This window comes from Aegilops tauschii, chromosome 3 (assembly GCF_002575655.3).
Source record: "Aegilops tauschii subsp. strangulata cultivar AL8/78 chromosome 3, Aet v6.0, whole genome shotgun sequence".
Classification (NCBI taxonomy): Eukaryota; Viridiplantae; Streptophyta; class Magnoliopsida; order Poales; family Poaceae; genus Aegilops; species Aegilops tauschii.
This window is the reverse complement of record NC_053037.3, coordinates 54,304,753-54,322,377: the sequence shown is the minus strand read 5'-3', so window position 1 is coordinate 54,322,377 and position 17,625 is coordinate 54,304,753.

The window sequence follows — 17,625 nt, the reverse complement described above, 5'->3', positions numbered from 1 at the left end:
CGTGTGAACCATGCCTCATGGGTAAGATGACCAAGACTCTGTTCTCCGGAACAATGGAGCGAGCAACCAACTTATTGGAAATCATACATACCGATGTGTGCGGTCCAATGAGTGTTGAGGCTCGCGGAGGATATCGTTATGTTCTCACTCTCACTGATGACTTAAGTAGATATGGGTATGTCTACTTAATGAAACACAAGTCTGAAACCTTTGAAAAGTTCAAGGAATTTCAGAGTGAGGTTGAGAATCAACGTGACAGGAGAATAAAATTCTTACGATCAGATCGTGGTGGAGAATATTTAAGTCACGAGTTTGGTGCACACTTAAGGAAATGTGGAATAGTTTCACAACTCACGCCGCCTGGAACACCTCAGAGAAACGGTGTGTCCGAACGTCGTAATCGCACTCTATTGGATATGGTGCGATCTATGATGTCTCTTACCGATTTACCGCTCTCATTTTGGGGCTATGCTTTAGAGACTGCCGCATTCACTTTAAATAGGGCTCCGTCGAAATCCGTTGAGACGACACCGTATGAATTATGGTTTGGGAAGAAACCTAAGCTGTCGTTTCTAAAAGTTTGGGGATGCGATGCTTATGTCAAGAAACTTCAACCTGAAAAGCTCGAACCCAAATCGGAGAAATGCGTCTTCATAGGATACCCTAAGGAAACCATTGGGTATACCTTCTACCTCAGATCCGAAGGCAAGATCTTCGTTGCCAAGAACGGGTCCTTTCTGGAGAAGGAGTTTCTCTCGAAAGAATTGAGTGGGAGGAAAGTGGAACTTGATGAGGTGATAGTCACCCCTTCCGAACCGGAAAGTAGCGTAGCGCGGGAAGATGTTCCTGTGGTGCCTACACCTACTGGGGAGGAAGTTAATGATGATGATCATGAAGCTTCGGATCAAGTTACTACTGAACTTCGTAGGTCCACAAGGACACGTTCCGCACCAGAGTGGTACGGCAACCCTATCCTGGAAATCATGTTGTTAGACAACGGTGAACCTTCGAACTATGAAGAAGCGATGGCGGGCCCGGATTCCGACAAATGGCTAGAAGCCATGAAATCCGAGATAGGATCCATGTATGAAAACGAAGTATGGACATTGACTGACTTGCCCGATGATCGGCGAGCCATAGAAAATAAATGGATCTTTAAGAAGAAGACGGACGCGGATGGTAATGTGACCATCTACAAAGCTCGACTTGTCGCTAAGGGTTATCGACAAGTTCAAGGGGTTGACTACGATGAGACTTTCTCACCCGTAGCGAAGCTGAAGTCCATCCGAATCATGTTAGCAATTGCCGCATACTATGATTATGAGATATGGCAGATGGATGTCAAAATGGCATTCCTTAACGGCTTCCTTAAGGAAGAGTTGTATATGATGCAGCCGGAAGGTTTTGTCGATCCTAAGAATGCTAACAAAGTATGCAAGCTCCAGCGCTCAATCTATGGGCTGGTGCAAGCATCTCGGAGTTGGAACATTCGCTTTGATGAGATGATCAAAGCGTTTGGGTTTACACAGACTTATGGAGAAGCATGTGTTTACAAGAAAGTGAGTGGGAGCTCTGTAGCATTTCTCTTATTATATGTGGATGACATATTGTTGATGGGAAATGATATAGAATTCTTGGAAAGTATAAAGGCCTATTTGAATAAGTGTTTTTCAATGAAGGACCTTGGAGAAGCTGCTTATATATTAGGCATCAAGATCTATAGAGATAGATCAAGACGCCTCATTGGTCTTTCACAGAGTACATACCTTGACAAGATATTGAAGAAGTTCAATATGGATCAGTCCAAGAAGGGGTTCTTGCCTGTATTGCAAGGTGTGCAATTGAGCACAGCTCAATGTCCGACCATGGCAGAAGATATAGAAAAGATAAGTGTCATCCCCTATGCCTCGGCCATAGGGTCTATTATGTATGCCATGCTGTGTACCAGACCTGATGTAAACCTTGCCGTAAGTTTGGTAGGAAGGTACCAAAGTAATTCCGACATGGAACACTGGACAGCGGTCAAGAATATCCTGAAGTACCTGAAGAGGACTAAGGATATGTTTCTCGATTATGGAGGTGACGAAGAGCTCGTCGTAAAGGGTTACGTCGACGCTAGCTTTGACACAGATCTGGATGACTCGAAGTCACAGACCGGATATGTGTATATTTTGAATGGAGGAGCAGTAAGCTGGTGCAGTTGCAAGCAAAGCGTCGTGGCGGGATCTACATGTGAAGCGGAGTACATGGCAGCCTCGGAGGCAGCACAAGAAGCAGTCTGGATGAAGGAGTTCATTACCGACCTAGGGGTGGTTCCCAATGCGTCGGGCCCGATGACTCTCTTCTGTGACAACACTGGAGCCATTGCCCTTGCGAAGGAGCCCAGGTTTCACAGGAAGACCAGGCATATCAAGCGTCGCTTCAACTCCATTCGTGAAAGTGTTCAAAATGGAGACATAGATATTTGTAAAGTACATACGGACCTGAATGTAGCAGATCCGTTGACTAAACCTCTCCCTAGAGCAAAACATGATCAACACCAGAACGCAATGGGTGTTCGATTCATCACAATGTAACTAGATTATTGACTCTAGTGCAAGTGGGAGACTGTTGGAAATATGCCCTAGAGGCAATAATAAATGGTTATTATTATATTTCTTTATTCATGGTAATTGTCTATTGTTCATGCTATAATTGTATTGTCTGGAAATCGTAATACATGTGTGAATACATAGACCACAACGTGTCCCTAGTAAGCCTCTAGTTGACTAGCTCATTGATCAACAGATAGTCATGGTTTCCTGACTATGGACATTGGATGTCATTGATAACGGGATCACATCATTAGGAGAATGATGTGATGGACAAGACCCAATCCCAAGCATAGCATAAACGATCGTGTAGTTTCGTTTGCTAGAGCTTTTCCAATGTCAAGTATCTTTTCCTTAGACCATGAGATCGTGCAACTCCCGGATACCGTAGGAGTGCTTTGGGTGTGCCAAACGTCACAACGTAACTGGGTGACTATAAAGGTGCACTACGGGTATCTCCGAAAGTGTCTGTTGGGTTGGCACGAATCGAGACTGGGATTTGTCACTTCGTGTGACGGAGAGGTATCTCTGGGCCCACTCGGTAATGCATCATCATAATGAGCTCAATGTGACTAAGGCGTTAGTCACGGGATCATGCATTGTGGTACGAGTAAAGATACTTGCCGGTAACGAGATTGAACAAGGTATAGGGATACCGACGATCGAATCTCGGGCAAGTAACATACCGATTGACAAAGGGAATTGCATACGGGATTGATTGAATCCTCGACACCGTGGTTCATCCGATGAGATCATCGTGGAACATGTGGGAGCCAACATGGGTATCCAGATCCCGCTGTTGGTTATTGACCGGAGAGGCGTCTCGGTCATGTTTGCATGTCTCCCGAACCCGTAGGGTCTACACACTTAAGGTTCGGTGACGCTAGGGTTGTAGAGATATGTGTATGCGGAAACCCGAAAGTTGTTCGGAGTCCCGGATGAGATCCCGGACGTCACGAGAGGTTCCGGAATGGTCCGGAGGTGAAGAATTATATATAGGAAGTCAAGTTTAGGCCACCGGGAAAGTTTCGGGGGTTACCGGTATTGTACCGGGACCACCGGAAGGGTCCCGGGGGTCCACCGGGTGGGTCCACCTATCCTGGAGGGCCCCGTGGGCTGAAGTGGGAAGGGAACCAGCCCCTAGTGGGCTGGGCGCCCCCCCCATGGGCCTCCTTCCTGCGCCTAGGGTTGGAAACCCTAGGGTGGGGGGGGGGGGGGGGCGCCCCACTTGCCTTGGGGGGCAAGGCACCCCCCTGGCCGCCGCCCCCCATCCAGATGGGATCCCTGGCCGGTGCCCCCCCCTCCCAGGGGGCCTATATAAAGGGGGGGGGGAGGGAGGGCAGCAACATCTCAGCCTTGGGCGCCTCCCTCCTCCCCTGCAACACCTCTCTCTCTCGTAGAAGCTCGGCGAAAGCCCTGCCGGCATCCCGCTACATCCACCACCACGCCGTCGTGCTGCTGGATCTCCATCAACCTCTCCTTCCCCCTTGCTGGATCAAGGAGGAGGAGACGTCGCTGCACCGTACGTGTGTTGAACGCGGAGGTGCCGTCCGTTCGGCACTCGGTCATCGGTGATTTGGATCACGGCGAGTACGACTCCGTCATCCACGTTCATTGGAACGCTTCCGCTCGCGATCTACAAGGGTATGTAGATGCACTCCTTTCCCCTCGTTGCTAGTATACTCCATAGATGCATCTTGGTGAGCGTAGGAAAATTTTAAAATTATGCTACGATTCCCAACATCAACTTGGCATGCTCTTTGTTTCTGAACAGTCGTTTCAATCGTGGTATTATAGGAGCATACCACATCACCTTAGCAGGAACCCTCTTCCTGGGGGGCTCGCCGTCAACATTACCAGGGTCATCTCGTCTGATCTTATACCGCAATGCACCGCATACCGGGCATGCGTTCAGATCCTTGTATGCACCGCGGTAGAGGATGCAGTCATTAGGGCATGCATGTATCTTCTACACCTCCAATCCTAGAGGGCATACGACCTTCTTTGCTGCGTATGTACTGTCGGGCAATTCGTTATCCTTTGGAAGCTTCTTCTTCAATATTTTTGGTAGCTTCTCAAGTCCTTTGTCAGGCACAACATTCTCTGCCTTCCACTGCAGCAATTCCAGTACGGTACCGAGCTTTGTGTTGCCATCATCGCAATTGGGGTAAAACCCTTTTTTGTGATCCTCTAACATGCGATCGAACTTCAGCTTCTCCTTTTGACTTTAGCATTGCGTCCTTGCATCGACAATGACCCGGCGGAGATCATCATCATCGGGCACATCGTCTGGTTCCTCTTGATCTTCAGCAGCTTCACCCGTTGCAGCATCATTGGGCACATCGTCTGGTTCCTCTTGATCTTCACCAGCTCCCCCCGTTGCAGCATCACCGTATTCAGGGGGCACATAGTTGTCATCATACTCTTCTTCTTCGCCGTCTTCCATCATAACCCCTATTTCTCCGTGCCTCGTCCAAACATTATAGTGTGGCATGAAACCCTTGTAAAGTAGGTGGGTGTGAAGGATTTTCCGGTCAGAGTAAGACTTCGTATTCCCACAATTAGTGCATGGACAACACATAAAACCATTCTGCTTGTTTGCCTCAGCCGCTTCGAGAAACTCATGCACGCCCTTAATGTACTCGGAGGTGTGTCTGTCACCGTACATCCATTGCCGGTTCATCTACGTGCATTATATATAATTAAGTGTGTCAAAAACCATTACAGAACATCATGAATAGATAATTAAATGACCAAATTAATAGAAGTTCATCATCACATTAAAACCAAAGTACATACATAGTTCTCATCTAACAACATATAGCTCTCCAGAGCATCTAATTAATTAAACCATACATTGAAACTATGTAAAATATTTCAATGCGAAAACAAATGCGATCATAATCGCAACCAAGGTAACAATTGATCCAACGGCATAATGATACCAAGCCTCGGTATGAATGGCATATTTTCTAATCTTTCTAATCTTCAAGCGCATTGCATCCATCTTGATTTTGTGATCATCGACGACATCCGCAACATGCAACTCCAATATCATCTTCTCCTCCTCAATTTTTTTTTTATTTTTTCCTTCAAGAAATTGTTTTCTTCTTCAACTAAATTTAACCTCTCGACAATAGGGTCGGTTGGAGTTTCCGGTTCACATACCTCCTAGATAAATAAAATCTATGTCACGTTGGTCGACATAATGTTCATAAACAATAAATGAACCAATAGTTATAAAGATAATATATACCACATCCGAATCATAGACAGGACGAGGGCCGACGGGGGCGGATACCAAAACCATCGCACTATATAAGATGCAATAATAAAAGTAAGAAAATAATACAAGTATCTAACTAAACATACAAGTAAGAATATTTTTCCTTTCAGAAAGAAGATAAGAACAAGAGGCTCACCACGGTGGTGCCGGCGGTGAGATCGGCGCGGGTGATCGACGGCGGTGAAGACGGGGACGGGGCGTGACGGACCGCTAAACCTAGACAAATATTGAGGAAAATGGAGCTTGGAGGTCGAGCTTGGAGAGGAGAAAACTTAAGTAGTGTGGCTCGGGCATTCCATCGAACACCTTGTGTGCATAGGAGGTGAGCTAGAGCACCACCAAGCCCTCTCCCCCTCGGCGGCCAGAAAAAACAGAGCAGTGTGCTCTGCTCTTACGCGAGGGGGTATATATAGGCACCTCATTGGTCCCGGTTGGTGGCATGAACCGAGACTAAAGGGGAGCCTTTGGTCCCGGTTCAAGCCACCAACCGGGACCAATGGTGGTGGGCCAGGAGCCAGACCCATTGGTCCCGGTTCGTCCCACCAACCGGGACCAAAAGGTCCAGACGAACCGGGACCAATGCCCACAAGGCCCCGGCCGGCCCCCTGGGCTCATGAACCGGGACCAATGCCCCCATGGGTCCCGGTTCGTGACTGGACCGGGACTAATGGGCTTGCCCTGCCCGAACCAAAGCCCTGTTTTCTACTAGTGTCCCACTGAACGCACAACGCCGTAAGGCCTCAAATAAACTTATTTCTAACCCCATTTATACCTCATTGAAGTGTGTTTACTTTATTTATAACATGTTATTATTTCCAATCTCTTTTTTATTAAATGAAGGTTTGAAAAAAATGAAGGTATCTATAAAAGAGTTAAGGAAATGACACAATCCGCTTTGTTGATTGCATCAACTGCGGAGTGACTTGACACGCCACACCATTGTAGCATTCGTTGGCCTCTCTACTGTACCCCCTCCCCCCCCCCCACGCGCACGCTCTCATCCTTCACGCTTTATAGCTCGCTACCTCTTCTCCTTCTCTACATCCTTTCGTGCGCCTCTTTGGTGCCCTCCTTGTGTGATCCCTATGAAGATCCTCCTTCGTCTCTCCTACTTTTACTCGGTGGTTCTTTCTCCTACATTGCTTCTTCAACTCTGCGAGTTCTGTGATGTCATTGCCATAGATGAAGTCATGGGAAAGCTTGACTTGGATAATGGAATGGGGTGGCTAGATTCGTCGTCACTCGCCCTGAGGCTGCGAAGTCAAGGATCAAAACTGTTGACGGTGAAAGGTTAGTGATTTGGGTGTTTGATGTTGTGTATTGTTCATTCCACATGTTACAAGCTCATTTTGGTTTGCTGCATACACATGCGTATGATGATTCTTGGCGTCATCTACCAATTACATGAACGTTGTGTTTATGCAGCACAGGTGTTTTTTGTGATGTTCCAAACTTTGGCTTTCTATGTTGCATATGTGTGATATTTTTTCTTGACAATGGCTACGGCCAATGGGGATATGTTCATACTTGAAAATAATTGTTGCAAGGATGTATTTGAAATTTTGCAACATTTTATATGTCTTTTGCTATGCCTTGTGGATTTATTCATGTTTCCGATCATGTTGCATAAACATGAGGAAATGTTGCATGTAAGGTGTTCTACAAGGATCAAACGGTCTAGATCCCACATGGCACCGACTAAGTGTTGTCCAAAGATTAAGGCAACAATGTGTGTCAAAAAATATTGAAGGTGCCCCAAAATAGGAATACAAGAATAGGTGAAGGTGTTTTCTCAAAATGCTTCCAAAACTCTAATTACTAAGAAGGTGCAAAATATATATGGATGCTTTTCTATGCAAAATAAACAGTATGAACTAAAACAACAATGAAAAGCTCTCCAATGCACGTCGAATGGTTTTGAAGAGGTTTCAAGAAATGGCAGGAGATTAAGAAACATGTTTTGAGGTGTATTCTCGTATGCTTCCAAATATATTTATTGAGGCGGTGTAAAAATACCTAAATATTTTTTAGCCGAAATGCAAAAATGGCAGGAACTTAAAAGCAAGCCCATAGTGCAAAGGGACATGTTTGGTGTTGACAAACATTGCTACAACTAATTCTAGACAAGTTGAGGACTTGAGGTTGCCACAAAAAGTGTGGCGGATAAAATTTCTATTGCAAGTATGACAATATTTGGCAAAAAAATGAGCTTGTGACATTTGGACCATGTACGAAGATAATGTGGCAAGCCAAATGTGTGGTAGTGAACCAAACATTGCCTAAGGTATTGTGCCAAAACTAAAGTTAGGTTCGGCAACTTTATATTTACATAAACTTTGAAATTTTCCGACATGGGAAGTACATGTCACGTGGAAAACAAAGAAAAAACATAGTAGGTACTCTTGGAATATATATATAGTTTAATGCAAAACAGTTGTTTTCGCGGAGAAAAAGATTAGTTGTGTTGTTTTTCGCAAATGTGAAACATTTGTAAATTTCCAAATGGTCTGGGATTTTGACACTCACTACTTGTACACGTTGTGTTGAGTTCGATGGTATGGTCTTTTTGTTTTTGTTTTAGCAAATGCTAAATGCTGGCTGGTTGGATGGTAGTACTGAGTATTGACCTCCTGTGTCGAGTAACAGCACAACAGTGAGTTACAACAGATCAGAAAATCTCAAAAATGAATGTGATCTCTAATCTGAAGAAACTTACATCAAAAGAACTTGAAGCCCATTTCTCAGCAGAAGTTGCAGCTTCCTTAAGATGCGAATTTTTTTTAGATCTCATGGGAAAGAGTATATGTAGAGCTCTATGTTGCCTCGGCTACCCATATGCGCCTCGTCTGGTCCTTCTGTCGCTTGACCAAATTACTGAAACCAACCTGAGCAACAGAGGTAGAGGTACAGTAAGCTAAAGCTGCACTTGCTTTATAAATGTATAAAAGTTGAACAATGAAGTAGACACCACATTTTTTTTGCTGGCAATACAGTACAGTTTCAAATGTCTACACACTGAATTCATGAGGTCTTGTTTAGTGCAAAGGTTCCAATATGTTGATGGTGACATATGGGACCAATAAAATTCAGACTTGGAAGAACCATCAACTTGGAATAAAGACCAGAGTCTGAGATAACCTACTGTATTTCCAGAAAGGGCATAACTGAAAAAGGCACCATCATCGCTGGCAGATGAGCAAGAAAAGCTAACTGCTAGAAGACAATCATCTTGCTCTGTCGACTGCGATGCCGAGATAAATTTAGATCCATCTGTCAAAAAGAGCCACTGCCTTTTCTGGTTGCAATAAGAAGCCTGTGGTTAATTTTCTAGCATGCAACCTGTCAAAAAATGGCAAAAAATGGCCTTACGTGGGGTAAAAAATGGCCTGCAATAAGAAGCGTGGTTAATTTTGAACAATACAATCAGAGGATACCGTGCAGTGGACTCTTACTGAAAATCTGCAGCCTGTGCCGATGCTAATGGCTTCCACATTGTAGATGTCCTCTAGCATGCAAGTAAAGAATGTTAGTACAGTGGGCAGAAGGCAGCAATCCTGTGGCGATGTAAACTTGTCCCTCCACCAGGTCGGCTTTCTGTGAGAAGAAACAGTGAAATGTAATGAGGTCTAGGCTTATTTTCGGGAGCTCATAAGTACAGTGTTTGGGGAATAATCCAAAGCACATAAAGTTAATAAACATTAGTCTTGGTGAAGAAAACATACAGCACCATAGCCGTAAAAAATAAAATGCAACATTTGTAGTTTGTTTCATGATATAACACCGAATAGTCTTTCTTCTATTTTCAACGGAGAATAAAAATTGTAACATATTTGCTTCTCAGTAGGGTTCCAAATTGTTATTAGCCCTTCCTTATGGTTTTTGTAGCGGAGATTTTGTGAGCAAGGCCCGTCACCCTCACTTTCAAAAATGGCGTAACATCTCTTGAACTAAGGCCAGCAACTTCCAGAGCATTTTCGACCTTCTTAGCTACTTCGTTTTGCCTAGCTTCCTGAAATATAATGGCATAAATTCTGCAGCTTCCCAAGTACTAGTTGGTGGATGCGGGGGATAATTGTGCATACCTTTTGCTTTGCTTGATAAGATGAGAAACATATTATCTGCCCTGAGGTCAAGCCAGCCATCATAACTTCAGGCTCAGCCGCCTGCTCTAGCATTTTGCAAATTTTCGGCCCTTCCTCGCTGTCATTAGTGCTGGCACAGTTTTCATCTTGTTCAGACATAATGTCTTCTGCGATCTTAGATACTCTACATGAGAAGGTAACAATCATTGCAGTGGCATTAAAAAGGAGCGGTACTAGATTTGAAACAAAGGAACCATATTGACCCTTCGTGGCTGCAACCTTTCATGTTGCAGGCTTTATCGACGAAAAACCTACTATTCCCTCCGATCCAAAATAAGTGTCTCAGCTTTGAACTAAGATTGAATAACCTTAGTTCAAAGCTGAGACACTTACTTTGGATCGGAGGGAGTACAAATTTGTCGGTGGAAACGACCCCTATGGAATCACTGGGATCCCTTCTATGGTTGGCGGGCGTGGGGTTGTTCAAAGAGCGGGTCTGGTAGTCAGCACAAAGATCGTTTACCCAGGTTCGGGCCGCAAGGATGCGTAATACCCTAGTCCTGCTTTGGTGTATATTTGAGTGTTCTTGAGCTCTCGAATTAGCTGTGGTGCGTGCGTAGTCCAAAAGATCTGAATCCTTCTCCAGTACGCCTCGGGCCTCCTTTTATAAACAAAAGGGGTCACCACAGTGGCACACAGGAGGTGGAAAGATATACAGTGTACAATCTTATCGTCTGTCATTACGGGACAATGCGCATTAAATGCGCTCCTTAGGTGTCCCGTTGCTTTATTGGGGACGACAACGAGGCCCGTCCCGTCCGTCGCCGCTCCGCCTCGCTCCGACATGCGTCCAGGCCAACAAGGCGTTTTAGCGCCACGTTGGCTAGTTGCTGGGCTGGCGCGGTGGCAGAGTCTTCACGAAGATCTGCATGCCACCACGTAGGTGCTTGCTGAGTTGGCCTGGGGTCCGCGTGTCGCCACGCAGATGCCTGCCCAGCTGGTTGGTGAGGGAGTCCTGGACTAAGGGGTCCTCGGGCGTCCGGCCTGTTATCCGTGGGCCGGACTGATGGGCTGTGAAGACATGAAGACCGAAGACTACACCCGTGTCTGGACTGGACTCTACTTGGTGTGGAAGGCAAGCTTGGCAACCGGCTATGAAGATTCCCTTTGATGTAACCAACTCCATGTAACCCTAGATCTCTCCGGTGTCTACATAAACCGGAGAGCGTAGTCCGGATAGAGATATACTCATTACCTTATTCACATAGTCTAGACTTCTAGCGTTTAGCCATTACGGTCTCGTGGTAGATCAACTCTTGTAACACTCATATTCATCAAGATTAATCAAGCAGGAAGTAGGATATTACCTCCATAAAGAGGGCCCGAACCTGGGTAAACATCGTGTCCCCCGTCTCCTGTTACCATCGATCCTAGACGCACAGTTCGGGACCCTCTACCCGAGATCCGCCGGTTTTGACACCGACATTGGTGCTTTCATTGAGAGCTCCACTGTGCCGTCGGCAAAGGACTCGATGGCTCCTTCGATCGTCAGTAATGACGCTGTCCAGGGAGAAACCTTTCTCCCTGGACAGATCTTCGTATTCGGCGGCTTCGTAATGTGGTCCAACTCGCTTGGCCATCTGGAGCAGATCGACAGCTACGCCCCTGGCCAACAGGTCTGATTTGGAAGATTGAACTACGTTGCGGACGTCCGTGGAGACTTGATCTTCGACGGATTCGAGACCGCGGCAATCGCTCCCGGTCGCCCTGACGAAGATGGCTTAAACCTGTCATCGGGCCGCATCCAGGAGATAGCTCCTGTAGCAACTCTGGCCTTAGATCCGGAGCAGATCAAGTCGTCCGAATATGGGAAGCTCAACCCCATCATGGGGGCTATCGATTCTGCGGCGTTGGAGCCGCCTGCAGATTCCACTCCGTACGGTATCTGCATCAATGGAACCCCGGGCTCTTCTCCGGTGTCGAGTTCCGAACCCTGCGAGCCCACGGATACCGAAATCGATCGGTTATCGATCTTCAAGTTCAGCGCCGCGGATGCCTTCCAGCACTCGCCCATGGGCGACCTACTAAACTCATTAAAAAACCTCTCCCTGGCAGATGACTCGTCGCCGAACTATGTTCGGTTCGAGGTTACGGCGGATGATGGAGAATTTTGCTTCCCACCCGCCACCCACTTCATAGCCACCGTTGAAGACCCAACCAACACTCCTGACCCCCGCTCCGAAGACATCGTCGGTATGGACGACAATGAGGGGCAAGACCAAAGCTTTCTACCTGCTAGACACGGGATGGCCACTTCCTAGTATGACGTGTGTATTTTAGAGACACCTGACGATGCTCTCGATGATGGCAAGGAGGATCCAGTCGAGAATAAACCTCCTGGTACACAATCCGAGCACCGGCACCCACGGCGCCGCTCCAAGCCACATCGCCCAAGAGAAAACACTGCTGAAGACAACGCTCCGGACAATGAAGACCCTGTTGAGGTAGAATCCGAACAGGAGGAACAGGAAAGCGGGCAAGGCAACCCTGATGAACAGGCCACACATGGAGACTCGGAGGACAGCAATTATCTCCCACTCTCGGAGGAAGAGGAGATCCCCGGCAACAAGGATTTTATCATGCCTAAGGAACCTCTCGAGCAGGAGCTCTTTAAACGCCGGCTTATAGCCACTGCAAGGAGCCTAAGGAAGAAGCAGCTGCAGCTTCAAGCAAGCTAGGATTTGCTCAATGATAGATGGACCGAGGTCCTGGCCGCCGAAGGATACGACATTAGCGGCCCAGACGAAAGCCACCCCAAGAGTAGGTGGCTCCCTCAATACGATGGGAGGGCGTTGGAGCCCACACCACCATCGAACAACGTGGTGAACCGACCACAATTTGGTCCGGACAAAGCAGCAGCCCAAGCGGAGCACCATACCAACCCATCCGTCCGTCCAAGCAAGAATAAAGCAGCTTGGGGGAACACTCGCGACATCCAACAAGACCTGGAGGGCAGAATAGGACACACAAAATCAACACCCAGATCGCGGAGACATGCCCCGACCAGTAATGACGGTTATCTATTCGGACACAACAGACCCGACCACGCTCGGTCTGAAAACCGTAAGCGGAGTCCGACGGAGGTGCTTCACAGTGTGGCCCAACATAGAGGAGCTGCACACCCTCTCTGCTTCACTGACGAGGTAATGGAGCATGAATTCCCAGACGGGTTTAAACCCATTAACATCGAGTCATACGATGGAACAACAGATCCCGCGGTATGGATTGAGGATTACGTCCTCCATATTCACATGGCTCACGAAGACGACCTTCATGCCATTAAATACCTACCTCTCAAGCTCAAAGGGCCATCTCGGTACTGGCTAAACAGTTTGCCAGAAAATTCTATTGGCAGCTAGGAAGATTTGAAAGATGCCTTTCGAGACCACTTCCAAGGAACATATGTTCGGCCACCAGATGCCGACGACTTAAGTCATATTGTCCAGCAGCCCGGCGAGTCAACCAGGGAGCTCTAGACTAGGTTCTTAGTCAAGAAGAACCAAATTGTCGACTGTCCAGACGCGGAAGCCCTGGTGGCCTTCAAACATAGCGTCCGGGACGAATGGCTAGCACGTCACCTCGGCCAGGAAGGACCAAAATCCATGGCAGCCCTTACCGCTCTAATGACTCGCTTTTGCGCGGGAGAAGACAACTGGCTCGCTCGTAAAAGCAACAACGCCAGCGACCCGGGCACTTCCGAAATCCGAGACGGCAACGGTAAGCCACGACGAACCGAACACAACAGTCGTAGTAACAATGAAAGATCACGCGACACAGCGGTCAACGCCGGATTTAACAATCCGAAACCCGGTCAACGGAAGAAGCCACTGAAGGCAAATCAAGACGGACCATCCACCCTTGATAGGATATTGGACCGACCTTGTTAGATTCACGGCCACCCTGATAAGCCAGTTAATCATACCAACAGAAACTGTTGCGTCCTCAAGCAGGCAGGCAAGCTCAACGCCGAACACAAGGGGAGGAAGCCACCAAGCGATAAAAACGACGGAACGGCTTGCCAGCCGAACAACAGGGGCCAGCAGTTTCCCTCCGAAGTTCGACCACTCCCAGAACGGAAGTAGCAGTTCGGCTTCCGCCACCCACCCACTATGCTGGCAAGATTTACGCCACGCGTACATCACTACGCGCTCAAGATACCATGGGCATCGGCGGAAGCACAATACGGACAACGCTGCAAGCATTACCGTAACATCTTTTATCTGTTTTCCTTTTTATTTCGTATAACTTAAAACAGGTGACCAACATGACAGCATCTTCAACGGACTCTATCGGAGTTCGGATCCATACACTCACCTAAGGGGCTACTTCCGTTAAGGATTCCCCTCCCCGAGGACGGGCGGCGCAGACATGCAACAGGAGGTCCAAAACAGCTTCTCTAGACCGCACTCTTTATTTTGAGCCTGTACTATGCCTTTTTCCTCCGTTCCCGACCCCGGGCATGTCAAATAGCCGGGTTGTGGTTTTTCTTTTTTATATATGAATTTATCATTGGCTTATTGCTCCGCTCCCAGTAAACTTTATCCAAACTAATCTTCCATACTCTTTCTACAATGAGTACGGCCGTAACGGCTGTGTTACAAGATGCCACTCGGCATAACCTGCCAGGGGCTCGGTATGGGAACAAATGAGTCGCCAAAAAAAGTCTGAACAGCTCTATAGCGTACTTCGGCGTCGCAAGTTTGGCCTTATATGCATCAGCTCCGAATCATTGTCTTTGGTCAATAGTTGGGTTGCCCGACTACTGTGCTTGCTACCCTACGTTCCGCTCCATCGGCTAGGGTAGTAAAGGGAGAACTACTGCGATCGTGCCCTGGCCTAAACCGGATGAGCACCTCAGTAGAGAAAGCCGAAAACTGACTGTCATGATGCGGCGAGAGCTGGTCAACCACTTGACGACTTATTCGAATCTTTAGCGATTCTCCGTGTCACATGAAGGATCTTTTTTCAGATCAAAACATGTAAGGCACCATATTATAATACGCCGCATACATACCAGGGGCTATGTCGTAGCCCCACCATAAAACTCCTGTGGCTAAGTGAAAGTGTTAACGCCCTATAGTCCAATTGCCTGGTTCGCCGCATTATCACCTCCTTTATGGACCAAGACGTTGGATAAAGAGTGATTCAATGCTTTTCCGAACACCCCCGTATTTCCTACAAGGGGGCTGAAGCCGACGACTGGAAAACTTTCAGATTACATTAAAACGGACGCACAGGAGGAATTCAAACTTTTGAGAAAAATATAAACAAATTAACTATAAAGTTGTCCGTTACAGACCTTATACACATTACTCGAACATTATGTCTTTCGAGCACTGAACCTCTATCAAGCGGGCGGCCTCTAGGACGTCTTCAAAATAATGCTCCGGCTCATAACAGTCCTTTCCCTTGGGTGGACTCCTCGCTGCAACATCGACAGCCTTCATCTTTCCGCAGAACATTTTGAATCGGGCAAAGGCCATCCGTGCACCCTCAATGCACGTCGACCGCTTCACAGCATCGATATGTGGCACCGCGTCAACAAGCCGCTGCACCAGGCCGAAATAACTACTCGGAACAGGCTCAGACGGCCACAACCGGACTATGACGTTCTTCATGGCAGCGCCGGATATCCTATGCAGCTCGGCCCACTAGGACATCTGTTCATTCAGCAACAGAGGGCGCTTTTGACGCGCCAAATTGCGACCAGAAAAGCTTCTCCGTTGCATACCCCTCTTGCGCATGGTAAAACTGCGCCGCATCGGAAGAACTCTTTGGCAAGTCTAAAAATCTGTTCGGAGAACTCCATACTTGGTTAAGCTGAGCATAGTTTGGATCGCCGAACTTAGCCTATAGCAAAAAGGGCTTGCCAGCCGCAATCTCCCCAGCTTGCCGGATCTCCTCACGGGCTGCTCTGGATTCAGATCGCGCTTCTCTCGCCTCTCGTAAGGCCTTGTCAAGTTCGTCCATTTTGGCATCATTTTCCTTCTCAAGAAGTTTACAGCGGCTAGCCGCATTCTCTAACTCATGCGCCATGGTGGACATCTTCTCCTTGTCTTGGCACCGCGCAGCTTGTTCGGCTTTTAACTCAGCCGATGCCTTTTCGGCAGCCGCATTACTAAACCGGGCCTGCTCCTTGGTCCGGGCTAGCTCCGCCCGAAGGGCTTCCACGGTAGTAGCACCATCTGCATTCATGCACATTTCATATAAAACTCTTTTCAGAGTCAGGCTTAAATTACAAGCACATTGGTGTAAGGAATGCTCAAAGTATATACCTTGCGAGTCGTCAAGATGCCTGTTGATCAATGCAATGTAATCCTCCGCAATATCCAGCTTTCGCTGCAGTTCGGCCACTTCCGTCTTTTGGGTAGTGGCAGGAGGGGCGGCAGCCTGTATTCCAAGTTAAATCAAGGTTAATACCTGAGCATATCTTGGTGATCCTCCGATCATTTCCTTCGGAAGGCAATCCGAGTCTCAGGGGCTACTGCATATACAACCAGTGCATTCTGTCAGTATTATTCAATTGGCAATACTACATCACAAACCTCAAAACCTCTTAGAAGGCTCGTAAAGGCCTCGTTCAACCCGCTCTTCGCGGATAGAACCTTTTCGACCACCGTAACCATTAAGGAACGGTGCTCCTCTGAAATGGACGCTTTTTGCAGCATGTCTGTCAGCGTCTTCGGTGCTCCTAGGTCTTCGGAAACCGCCGCCGGAGCTCGACATTCCTTTGAAGGAATCTGCTTACCCGCCTCCAAAATCATCTCCGGTTGTAAACCGGATAGTTCGGGGCTGTCATTCTTGATTCCTGAACCCTGAGCGACAGAGGCACCACCTTCGGGCAACTCCTTCCTCGTTTCCTGCACTACTTGTCGATTGGGAGGAGCCCTCCGGGACGACACCTCAGAATCATCTGCCCTTTTGGACGAGGAGGCCGGAGAAGGCGTGTCACTCTCCATCATCTCCGGAAGAAGGTCTCCCGAGGAGGAGGACGATTGAGAAACACCAGGCGTTAACCTGCGAGGATGTACATATGTCGGAAGATTACTTCACTAATTGGAAAAGAACGAGGTACGTTTAATGTGCCCCAGCTTCACTTACGGTTCGGCCAGAGGTTTGTCCTCATCATGAAGCTCTACGGCAACATTGCTTGCCCGGCCAATGTCGCCCGATGACGACATTTTTCCTCTCTTGTAAGGCTTCCCCTCCTGATCTTAGGGCGCGACCCTCTTCTTGCCATGGAGAGCTTCCTCTGTGCCTTTGCCCTCGGGCAAAAGGGTTTCGGTTTGCACGAATACAACATCTAATTTATCCTCAGGGCGGGGATCACCTCTGGTCTCCCTGTTCTTGCCTCCCTCTGTGGACACCTGGTACGGCGTCGGAATCAGCATTCTCGTCAGCAGGGCGGTCACAGGATCTTCGGGAAGGAGCGCCAGACACCAGATTAACACCACTTTCTTTATCCAGTCCTGCATAGGGATGGGTTGTTCAGTATCTTGTCAAAAGATGCTTGAATAAAAGGTGTTCGGTGATTGAGTGCTTACCGAAGTGTCCGGATGATTGCACTCAAGGCCAACATCTTCGGTGGTGTCCGGCCATTGCTCTC